This window comes from Prunus mume, linkage group LG3 (genome assembly GCF_029339155.1).
Source record: "Prunus mume cultivar Tortuosa linkage group LG3, ASM2933915v1, whole genome shotgun sequence".
Lineage (NCBI taxonomy): Eukaryota > Viridiplantae > Streptophyta > Magnoliopsida > Rosales > Rosaceae > Prunus > Prunus mume.
The window spans coordinates 18,813,382-18,826,622 of NC_142700.1; the positions used below are offsets into that span (position 1 = coordinate 18,813,382).

Sequence of the window (13,241 nt, forward strand, 5' to 3'; positions counted from 1 at the left end):
CACATCCAACTCCACCACTTGCACCACCACATTCACTACCTCTATCACCACCACCACATCATCCTCATCCTCCGCCACCACAGCCATAACCACCTCCTCCACCTCCACCACCACCACGACCACCACCACCACAACCACCTCCTCCTCCAAAACCTCCACATCCACTACCACCTCCACAACCAACACCACAACCACCACCATGCTGCCACCACCACCACCACCACCACCACCACCACCACCACCACCACCACCACCACCAACTCCACCTTTATCACCACCACTACCTCCACTCCATCACTACCACTACCACCACATGATTAGTACATAACACTTTTAACATCATGTCTATTTTAGTCATTATTCACAGTTACAACAATTTTATATTAAAATTTACCAAACGGTTTTGACATTGCTTTTTGTACTAACAACACTTTAAAAATATTGTTTACCAAACATGAAGCTGCTTTACTTTACAGCTAATTATTTTCAAAGCACTACAGAAACAACTTTTTTTAAAAGTGACAGCAATTCCAAACTGGGCCTTAGCCTTCTCTCTTCTTCTCTCTTCTCTTCTCCTCTACTCTCTTGGTTTTATCTCTTCTTGGTTTATCTCTTCTCCACTCTCTCTTCCCCTCTGCCATATCTTCTCCTCTGTCATATCTAGTTCAATCTTGAAGCCATTGATGCAGATATGAGAAGCTTCAGTTTTTTCATTAAAAAAAATGTAATACCTTGACCTCAGATCTTGGATGAAAGGCATATGGTGGAAGAAACAAAATGGTGAAAGGAAGATTCAAAACTTCTTCCTCTTTATTTATATATATTCTTTAATTTTGCAATTTTTGTGGTTATTTTTTTTTTCTTCTTCTTCTTTTAGATATGAAGGGAGGTAGCAGAGAAGAAGAAGTCTAAAGATGAGCGATGACTTATTAGAAGTTTGAAATTCATTTGTTTTTTTTTTTTTGGATTGAAAATCAATTTTGTTGTAATCAATTTGGGAATGAGAATATAAAAATAAAAATAAAAATAAAAATGAAAAAATGGTAGTCCAAACTAATCTCAACTTCGGTGTTGTACTGTACTAAATAACTGTTTAAAATCCAATCATATCCCAATCAGTCTAGTATAATATAAATAGATTAATCTAATCCAGTCCTGTCTAACTTACCAAACATGCCAAAGGATTAGGGAGTTAGACAAAGAGGTGAAATGAGAGTTAGTTGGTGGTTGTACATTTTTGGGTACCCAACATATTCACTTTTAATTTTTTTGGTAGAAGTCATTGAGTCTAGTGTTGTAATTTTACAGATGATTATATAATTGTTATTTTCTTATAAAATAAAATAAAAATTCAATGGATGTCCAAAGACCAGCTTGAGTGCATATAGAATTCCTCTTCCTGTGCTGCAAAATCCCATTGTTAATGTTCCATTTCTCTTGACCAATTGAATAAAACGTGCCCAATTGAACCGGATGGTGTTGTTGAAGCATAGAATTGAATAAAACGTGCCCAATTGAACCGTATGCAAAATGTATTAAGGCTAGGAACAAAAACAGTATCTTGGCCAGAAAAGAATATTTTCCATGATTTCCAAGGGAGAAATCCACCTGCTATAAAAATTTACGAAGAATATAATGTCAATTAACTTGACAAAAAACAGAGAGTTTTTCGATCTAAGCAGAAAAAAAAATTAAAATTATAATAAGAAACAGAGTTTTTCAGCCCTCGAAAAATAACTTGGTAAAGCAAAGGATCTGAAGCATAGCGCATCTAGGACATTTGACGTATTCTTTGATCAAAACAAGCCCTGACCCTCCACATACCTCACATCTTTTCTGAGCTATCTAATATGCATAATCAACAATACCATATTATACACTAAAATAAATCATTAATTGGAAAAAAAAAAACTCATTAGCTCATACATGAATTCATAAACTCTAGAAAACTTACAATTCATTTGCTGAATCCATCGACGGTTCAGAAGACGGTGAATCGAAGACCGGTCTGACCTAGTGCTATCAGTCCGGATTCGGATCGGTTTTGGGTCAAAAATTCCACCCCCTCCCTTATTATATATCATTAATTTTATGCATGTTATTTAGTGATTTAATAATAATAATAAAAATTTCATTTCCTGTAATTCATTTTTGTTTTTTGTTTTTTGTAATGAGTCGATTTATAGGAGTATATAATATAGGCAAATTGCGTGTAATGATTGAATTGATTTGTTAGTGTTGCACTTACCAAATCACAAGATGGATGAGAAATTACTTTACTTTGACAAAACTAAAGCGGATCTTCTTTTGGAATTCATGAATATTATTGGCGCTTCAACATAATACAGTACGAAAATACATACTTTTGCAACGGTTTATTCAAACACACCATTTTGTGATTTTACGTCATCGCTTTCTTCGAACCACTTCCACAAGCCAACTTGGTGTTTCATTAGAAAGTACAAGATATCCCACTGAGGTTCCAATTACCACCCCAAATGCATACCCCATCAGCACTATCTTCCAATCAAATACACTCCCATGCTCCAAATCATCTTCTTGTTGTAATGATGATGGCACTGATTGATATGGACTACATTTTTTTGCAACTGGAAATCCACACAATTCGACATTTCCACTATACTAATCATTTTCAAATGTATCAAATTGCTTGCCATGAGGTGTGGGTTCGACAAGTTAGTTTTCTGAAACGTTGAACTTTTCAAGTGATGTCTAATTTGCCAATTACGCTGGAATATTACCAATACGTCTGTTTGAAGAAAGATATAACCATTCAAGATTGCTCAAATCGCCAAACGAGGGTGGAATTGTACCTATAAGCTCATTATGAGAAAAGTTAGGCAACTTCAATGACTTAAGCCTATCGATTACGTTTGAAATCTCTCATCTGAAAGTGTTGTTTGAGAAACCAATAGTTGTGAAGAAAGTCTGGATCTTCAGCATTTCAATTTCGAAGCCTTTTAATTGCCACTACTACAGTGTCCTGATAATAGTAGTCTCCCATATATTTCAATTTATGTTCTTGTAATTTTATCATAGCCTTCAAATGTTTAAAATATTTGGTTGGCAAAGGATCACTAAATTGATTGTGGGAGAGGTCAATGATACGCAATTTTTGGAATGGAAGCTTAGTTTTGGATTGCCTATTTCACCGTGGAATTGGTTAGTCCTCAAGATAAGAACTTGCAACTTTGGAAGAAATTCTAGCCAATTTGGGAATGTGCCTTGAATTTTTTTATTTCCAAGGTCTAGAACTTCCAACTCTCTACATGTGAGCAAAGATAACGGTAACGGCCCTTCCAAATGATTTCCATTAAGATCAACATTTCCCATAGAAAATGTCTTAGGAATCATACCATGAAATTTATTCTTCCGTAGATCCAAAATGGAAAGGCTCTGACTGAAGTTCCCTATGCATTAATGAATTTTACCACTCAAATTATTATTGGACAAATCAAGGATTTGAAGGATACTCAAGCTGCAAATGGCTGGCGGCATCTCTCTAGTGAATTGATTGTTTTGATATGGAAAAGAAATATGTGGAAGGTGGTGGAATTAGAAGCTCTATTTGTTACGAAGGTTAAGATAATTGAATTTTTTCCAATGAAGATGTCCTACAGTGCCAGTCAAAAAGTTGTGAGAAAGATCCAAATTCGTCAATGAGGGGGAGTGTTAGCAAGGCTTGTTAGGGAAGTCTCTAACCTAGAAAACACAAATGGTTGACTTCTTGGGATTGTGTGTGTTGAAGAAGGTTGTATAATTATGTTGGGATTGAGATTGTATTTTGTGCAATTAATTTTGGACAAACTACAGTAAACCCCCCAATCTATAGGGTTATTTATGAGTTCATATCCGATTTTAGGGGCATTTACTAGTACATACTAAATTCCACGGAAATCCTACAATTTGCCCCATATGTTAGCTAAACTGTTAAATGCTGATGTGGCATTTGTGGGACCTATTTTTTAATTGATGTGGGCTTCCACGTGAATAAAAAATTAATAAAAAATTTACTTTTTAAATTATTTAAAAAAAATTAAACATATTAAATTAAAAATTAAAAATAAAAACTTTACCCAGATTCTCTCTCTCCTGATTTCTTCCCCATTCCTCCCAATTTCTACCCCCCAGATTTCTTCCCCAACCTAGATTTCTACAAATGAACACAAGGGAAAGGAACAGGGAGTTTTGGTAAGAGGAGGAACAAGACCCACACCCGGGGCGGAGTTGTGTTAAGGCCAAGGATGGCCTTGGCCCCAATTTATTTAATCCCTTTGAATGTATATATTGGATGTGGTAACAAATGCAAAGAAAAATTGCTATACTTAAGCCTATGGCCCCCTCACCACAAATCAATACTTACCAAAATTGTATTTCAATATGAATATAAGTAAAATCATACTACATTTATGAAAGAAAACCACTCATTTCAATTTAGTGCTTTTGTAGGCAATAGTTTACTCAATAGGCCAAAAAAAATCTACAACAAAACTTTTCGTGTTTAACATTTTGGCCCCCTCAAATATAAAATCCTAGCTCTGCCCCTGCACACACCCTCTGCGTGAGGTGTGGATGTTGCAGCTTCCACTTGCAGAAGAGTCGCTGTTCAGCTTGTGCCTTCTCTACGAATTCTTCTTTGCAAGAGACATCCCTGGGTTTAGTGATTTCTTCGGCAGCCTTGCTGGGATCGCCAGATCGAATAATTCATCTTCTCTATTCAAGTGGGCCTCCAAAGACAACTCCAGAACATGCTTATCCCTAGTTAGCAGAAACGATCACCCGCACTTTAGCAGTCACTTCTGGCTTGTTGAAAAATAATGTCCATTTGTGTTCTACATAGTTCTAGAAGAATCATAAATACAAGGATGGTTCTAGAGTTGTGGAGAACATACAATGTCGGCTAGACAAAGAGAATTGAAGTTGGAAGAACTTTCTAGAGTAAGAGCACTCATGTTGCTAGATTATGGGGTGGAGCATGATGGCTAAACAATAGCCACAAAAATAATAATGTACAATATAGAATATTCTAGATGAAGCCACACACTTGTGGATGAAGAAAAAGAAACCAAGTCGGTGGACTTGGTGATGTCGGCAAAGGTGCCTATAAATAGGCATGCAGCTTACAAGTGTGGCGGAGTCAACAAAAAAGAACTCCCAAACGAATGGAGCCAAGAGCTACCCAAAGAAAGCAATGTTGAGAGCCAATAAGCTCACCAATCTAAGTGTAGGGTCAAATAGCCCAAAATGTTCTAAATCAAGTGTTGTGGTCAATAAGCCAATATGCTAAGGAGGCTTATTAGCCTACACCAAATCATGTACTATTCTCCTCAAATATAATAAATTCACTTTGTTTCCCCTTCAATCTTACAGGTCAAGCTTCAGTTATGCAATATACTCTCCTATCTCTCGAATATCTGGACGAGAAACAATTCGCTTGTCCACATCCCTACAGATGAATGAAAGGGCAGAGAATGGAGGGCATCTCCTTCTCCAATAAAGCCATAGATAGATAAAGATCAAAGCTAACAGAAAAGCAGTAAGAAGCATGCAGTCAAATGGATTGAAATCAATAATATTCTGCAAATTTCTACGCAGCCACATGGATGAATCGGTCTCTCCCTGTTGGCTCTGAAGAGTCAATAGTGGTATACCTTTGAGGCAGTCACATGTATGTCTTCAAACCACTTTTATTAGCTACATAATCTATCTCTATTGGTCATAATATGAATCTGGTAGAAAATTTGTTGATGTGCTTTGATTTTTGTTGGGATTTTTGAATACCCAGAAAATGAAATTTTCATTTTGACGATGATTTTCCAGGAAAATGTTTCCTTTTTATGATTTTTTCTTCTGGCTTTATTTTTATGGCTTTGTGTTGTATTTTTTCGGTATTAAAAAAAATAGACAACTGGATGTTAAGGCCATCCGAAGGAAGACCACTGGAACTGGAAGGATGAGGTATTTGCTCAATGTTCCTCGCAGATTCAAGAGTGGCTTCAGAGAAGAGGAAGATAAAGAAGAAGGAAGTGAATCGGATCACCCTGTTGCTGTCCCGTACTTTTCTTTGTTCATTCCAATACTTAAATCATTAAGCTCTTAAGTTTTATTATTGAGTTAAAAGACAAAAAAGGTCATCCACTTATTATTGTGTTTAAACCCTATTCTTTTCTTTGGTTGCTGATTGCTCAAATTAAGAACATAATTCACTGCTATCAACAACAAAAAAACAAAAACCACTGCTTGCAAAGTCCAGGCAATCATCGAGCTCTCGCATGATTGCTTTTCATTTGTCATTCATGAAGACATAAAGATAATCACTTGTAATTCTATCGCCATTATCTTCTTGACACCGAGTAATCTTTTTATTTGTCTTTTTTGAATTTATAATTGTTTTCCCGACGTTACTGTTATCTGGGTTATTTAATATTCTTTTTTGGTATTTATTTGAAAGGATCCTCAGTAGTTGGTTCAGTATTTCTTCAAGTTTTGGTTACATTTTCCTTTTCTTTGGGGTTCTTATCATCTGGTTTCTTGGTGATTGTTAATTGTATTTGTGCAAATGGGTTTTTAGAGGTGACATTAAGTATTTTTTTTATTTTTTCTTGTTGCATTAGTTTTTATTTTATTTATGTTCTTAAGGATTCTAGTAATTACTAACTTAGGTGCTTAAATTCATAGTGTTAATTATGCACTTTGTTTTCATTTGGTTATGGACAACTGAGATAAAACTTTGGTGGCTTGAGCCTAGTGTGGCTGTGGAAGTTGATGGAACCCCAAGAAAAAAATGAGAAGAGTCGTTTCAGAAGAGATGGACCAAGAAAAGACTGAGGTGCCTAAAACTCTTGCCGCACCAAACACTCGGAGAAGGGCTCCGATTGCTTCTGCTCGACATAACACCACACAGAAGGAGAAAGTTGGGTGTGGGATGTGAGGTTAATGAGTTTTTTTTAATTATTTTTTTCTCATTGGTGTGTATTTAGGGGTAGTTTGGGAAGACAGTGGGGTTTACTTAGAAATTATGAAAATTTTGAATTAGAAGTTAGGGTGAACTTAGACTATGAGGTGAACAAAGAGAAGTGCGGGGTTTAAATAAAAAAAATATTTTATTTATTTTTTAAAATTTTAATTTAATATGTTTAATTTTTTAAAAAATAATTTTAAAAAATAAAATTTTTATTATTTTTTTGTCCACGTGGAACCCCAGGTCAATTAAAAAATAGGTTATACAAATGTCACATCAGCATTTAACAGATTTACTAACAGTGTAACTAACGGAGGGGGAAATTGTAAGGTTTCCGCGACGTTGAGTATGTACTGGTAAATATCTCCAAAATCGAGTATGAACTCATAAATGACCTTATAAGTTGGGGAGTTTTCTGTAGTTTGTCAATTAATTTTTGGTTCACATACCTTTATCATTTTGCAAGTAGAATTGTACAGATAGTGGATTCGTATTAATCATTCTTCTAAGCAAAAGCAAGAATCTCGTTTGCAATTGAGTTGCTTGAAGTGTTTGTAAGGGTAATATTTTGGCTGCATTAGCACAAAAACAACCAGAGCCAAAAGGAATGAAAAAGATAAACCAGTATTGTATTGGTGTAAGTAAGAGAAAAGCTTCTGAAGAGAGACACATGGCTTTTTGTACGACCTAGCAAGCTCCACTTATGTTCTTGTATGGACGAGTGAAAGCTGTTATTGAGTTAAATAAAGGGAGATTCACTATTATACTCAATATAGGGGCCCAAATTACAAAATTACCCTATATGAAATGGATTTTAGAAACACACTCAAAGTCCATTTACAACATAACAAAGAGGCTTTTAACTTCTTATAAATTACAAAATTGCCATAAATTTCTTAAAACAAGTCCAACCCCAAAACCTTATAAAAAACCCAAAACACTCAATAGGGTATCAAAATAACTTAATAATTATAATTAAATTAAATAGAGCCAGTTGTTATTTTTTGGGTTTGTTTATAGGGTTTATTTATATTTTATGTGTTAAGGATAAGTATATGACTAAATATCTCTTAAAGAATCTACTATATAAGTCTTATTTGAGATCTCAGTCTACCACAAAATTACATATGATTCGTAAGAATGTTCATTGGATTTTTGCTACAAGGGAACATGAGCTTTTGCTGATATGATACAAAAAATATCGTCAACAAAAGGATCAAAATTGGATTTAGGATTAAATTTTCAGTTGCCACGTGTCCATATTTATTATAACATACAAATCTCAAATTTCAAATAAGATTCTCGGTTGCCACGTGTTGATATTTATTATAAAATTCTAATATCAGATTTCATATAAGATTTTTACTCTCTAAAATTGCGCCACGTGTCATCTCTATCTTCAAAATCCCTATATAAAACTATACCCTCAACTCAGACCTCTCATACCATATCTCTCTATCCTTTCATTTCTCATATTTTACAAAACACATTCTACTCTCAATGTCTAACCTGAGGAGGGTGTTAGAGAGGCAAGAGCGAGAAGATGAAGAAATCAGGCGCAGACGTGCTGAAGAAGATCGTGAGTTGGATGAAGAGGAGGATGAAGTTGTTTTTAGCGGTGGGTATGCTCAATCAATCAAGGAAACACCACCATGGTCGTGTCCCGAATATGGACAAACATAGGCACTCTTGGGGTAAGAATCTCTTGGAAGATTACTTTATCCCAAATTTGTTGTATTTTATTTCTTATTTTCGAGGGAGATATAGAATGTAGCCTCATTTGTTCAAAAAAAAAAAAAATCATGCATGATGTTTGCAATTATGGCACATACTTTGTTCAGAAGTATGATGCTATTAGGGTTTTCTGTCTTCTTTCGGAGCAAAAACTTACAGCTTCTTTACAGATGCTCGCGTATGGGGCATCTGCAGACCAAGTGGATGAGATTGCTAGGATGAGTAAATCAACTATCCTAGAGTGTTTGGTCAAATTTTGTAATGCAATAGAAACTCTCTACACGAAGGATTACCTCCACAAACCTACGCCGAGGGACCTCTAAAGGCTTCTACAAAAAGTTGAGGCTCGAAGTTTCCCAGGCATGATTGGAAGCATCGACTACATGCACTGGCAGTGGAAGAATTGCCCAACTGCTTGGCAAGGAGATTATGGGAATAGGAAGGACAAAAAAAGTATCATTCTGGAGGTCGTTGCATCATTCAATACTTGGGTTTGGCATGCCTTTTTCGAAGTTGCGGGATCTCAAAACGACAGTAACGTACTTGGCCAATCCCCAGAATTCAACGATGTGTTGAGAGGTCATTCCCCCCATATCATGTATCAAATCAACAATACCATATACTCGGGTTGGTACTATCTAGCTAACGAAATTTATCCGAGGTGGAAGACATTCGTCAAAACAATTCCAAATCCTTAATTGGAGAAGGAAAAAAGCTTTGCTGCCTTTCAAAAGGGTTATAGGAAAGATGTGGAAATTATTAGGGGTGCTGCTCGTATGTTTGGCAGAGTCTCCCCTGTAAATTGAACATTTCCCAAACTTCAACCTGCTCAAAATTCACAGTTTAACAATCCCAACCAGCAGCATGCTTTAAAGCAAATAAACAGTTTACAACAAAGGCCTCCGGCCTCACAAATCACACCCTACGCGGGCGATAACAGAGCATGTCTAAGAATTTCAGTTACAACAAGAACAAAGTTCAACAGAAATGAAATGATGAAAGAGTTCCTACAAAGGCTCAAGATTCGGAGGCACACGATTCGGCTCATGCGGAGCTCGGTCAACTCTTGGTCAGGCGTAAAATAGAAAATTGCGAGTGGATAAAAATAAAGTTCAGTTCAGTGTAAACCAACATAATATAACCCCGCCGTTAGAAAACCATGCAAGAAATCCAAATGCATCCCAAAACCATCATAATCAAGTATATATATATCACATCAAAACAATGCCGGATGCCAAGTTCGAAATCCATAAGTAACGCTTCACAAACCCACCATTCACAACTTATAAATCCCACAGCTAAACTCTCGAAAGTGTACCCATTGTACGACCAGTGAGGAAGTATCCTCACCGAGAAACAAGAACGAATGAGTAGTAATATATATACATACATAATAATATATAATATACTAATATATATATGTATATATATAATATAATATAACCAACACCTGGTTGTACCGGGGAAACAATCCAACCGGGGGATTGTTTGACTAGTCTACATGGCAGAGTCTACATAACAAAAATTCCTCAATTCATTATGTGGCTAGGGAACGAGCCGTCCAACTGGGGGACTAACTCTCAGCCAGCACGTACAGCCGAGACACTTAAAGCTCGTACGTCTGTGACCAATCCTATGCGCGCAAACTACCCAATCAAGGGTTTACAGCAACATCCCGTCAAGGATGCCCCGGGTTCCGACAATTCCAAATATCTCAAGTTTCCGTATCCATGTTCCAAAATCGGGGGAGGTACATAGGGTAGTGCTTAAAGTACTCCAAATTGACATTCTATGCTCAAACCTTTCCACAATCTCAACTCAACAATCCAAGTACCATACACAAGATAAAAATTCTATAGATAAAAATTCTCAAAATCCATATATACATACTCAAGATACTCAAATATGTCAAAACCCAAAATATAATGCCAAAGCTTTATAAGAACATCAAATTTGACAATCACATATATAATATATCCAATATACCACTTAGAACAATATGCAATATTTTTTCATCAATAAAACCATGCTTAAGATTTGAAAACAAAGTCCACTCATAAGTAGTCCCACACTGCTTGACCCTGAGAAGGTCTCGCCTGCTGCGTATGCGTGGTTGGAGTACCTATTCCAGAATACGAATACGAGATTAACACAAAGCGTTTCGAAAGAGAATTTTAAATTAAAATCCTAGTTTCCCGGGTTTCTAAAGAGTGTACGAGGAACGAGATAAATTGAAAGTTCCTAAGGGTTCCACAAGGTTTAGGATACCGCGTCCTGCAAGTTTGGTCCGAAACGGACGGTTAGATCGCTCACGATCGGACGGTTGTCACAAAACGCAAACTTTAAGTTATTGAATCGGAACATCCGGGGCTCTGATTCACGATCCGCGAATTCCTACACGATCCTAGGAAGGTCTAGAGTAACATATATTGGAATGGAGTCGATCCAATGGTCCGAACATATCGAACCCGGATAACGCACAATATGTGATATCCGATCGACGATCAAACGATAACCAAATTGAAATTCGAGAATCCCATTACACTCGGAACACCACAAGGATCATTTTAGAACAAAATGGCAGACCGGCATTGTTCCCACGTGCCGGCAGCATATGGGTGCCCAAAGAGATTTTCGGCGGTCGGAAAAACTCCAAACCGCTAGCCAATACTTCCAAGTTAGGTAAATCACATGCAATGGAGCAACTTTTGTTCTTGGACCTACTCAAAAAGTCGGTGGAAGTGGCCGGAATCGGAGGCCGAAACCGGCCAATACTTACATCGCTTAGAAACGTTTCAGAACTCAGAAATTGATCCTCAATACCACAACCAGTAGCTAGAGCATGTTGAAAGGATAGAAATGCATACCAAGTTCGACAGAAAATGGTGGCCGGAAGTGTGAGAACGAGCGGCCGAAAGTTCGTTGAAACTGTCCAAAATCGCTCCGAAACGAGCCCACTACGTGTCTACGAACTCATCTCAGTACAATCTATCCAAAAATACCAGTCATTGCCCCAAACTCTCTCCAGATAAGAAAATGTCCGAAATACCCCTACCCCCATAGAATTAAATACTTCGAATAAGGAAATTAATTTGGAGTCGGGGTGTTACACAACCTGCGGACCCGTGGAAATAATTTTGAATCTTGAACAATTCTTCACAACGTCCCAACATTGGTTATTGATGAACTTTTTTTGCCTTGGCCAATGGTGACAAGACTCGCCCTGAATTCCTCGAAACCCGGGATGAATCCTATGGTATTTCTGTCATCATATTGATACCGGGCCCACTTACTAAAGAAATGAGACTTTCTGTTGAAATTTCGGCAAAGTCTCTCTTAAAAAATGGACATTCTCAAAATTTTTAAACCTGTCAACAATATTTTTAAATCTCAACCGGCAGCATGCACAAGATAACAACATGCAATTAACATCAATGGCCTCTAACCTCATAACCAAACATTTTCTAAAACATTCTAGCTTTTGAACTCATTGTAAGTCCATACAATCGTAACACTTAATGAAACAGTACTTAGAGAAGACCTTTCTTATGCCAAAATTCAATTCCCCACATAAAACAATACAAGCACATTTCAAACAATTTATTTTGCAGCTGCACCTAGGTTAAACCCCAGGTTACCTACATACCCTTTTGTGAGGGATCAAACCATACATAGTTCTAAGTCAACACTCAACATTCAGATAATATACAATTATTTAAAGTAAAGACAACGATTAAATTTAGATTCAAATATCAACATCAATTTCGACAAGGCATCCACTGAATACTTTATAAGTTCTTTTCCTTTTATCAGTTCATTCCCACAATCATACCCTGTCCAAGGCGTATGTTGCCGAACAACACTTTCCAAACTACAAATCAGATGTTCATACCTGTGCATAGTACTCACGAAACACCCGTTCAAGAATCACGACCGGAAAACATATCCATATATATATATGTATATATTTCAATACACACACATATGTATGTATGTACATATGTATATTTATATATATATATATATATATATCTCAGTCCACACACCCCACACCATCAACATGTATCAGGGGAAGAACAATCCAATCTGGGGATCGTTTGACTAGACCACATGGAGGAATCCTCAACAACTATGTGGCTAGGGAAGAGCGGTCCAACCAGGGGATTGGGTCATTAGCATGCACAACAGAATCCTCAATACTTGTGAGCCTGTGACAAGTCCAATGCACGCAAACTAACCAGCTATCCATTTCCATGTATCCAAGTATCCATGTTCACTGTTTCCAAGTATTAGTATTCAAGGGGAGCTACATATGATAGTACACATCATGTACCGAGGAAAACAATCCAACAAGGGAATTGTTTTGCTGAACTACACGGAGGAATCCTCAACAACCATGTGGCTAGGGACGACCCGTCCAACTGGGGGATTAGGCTCACTATCACGCATAGCAGAATATTCGTGCACCTGTGACAAGTCTTAAACATGCAGACTACCTTGCTAAGAGTCTACGATAACACCCGTC

At 37.0% G+C, this 13,241-nt stretch overlaps 2 long non-coding RNA genes across 2 annotated transcripts in view; one reads left to right on the forward strand and one right to left on the reverse strand.

The window, feature by feature from the left end:
* The window catches only part of LOC148918987 (uncharacterized), a 70,705-nt gene that overhangs the window by 8,102 nt on the left and 49,362 nt on the right, over positions 1-13,241 (reverse strand). The gene's annotated exons all lie outside the window — the stretch shown is intronic.
* LOC148918988 (uncharacterized) lies at positions 5,092-6,127 on the forward strand. The gene is made up of 2 exons (XR_016124922.1): positions 5,092-5,689; positions 5,926-6,127. It is a non-coding gene; the product is annotated as an uncharacterized LOC148918988 (long non-coding RNA).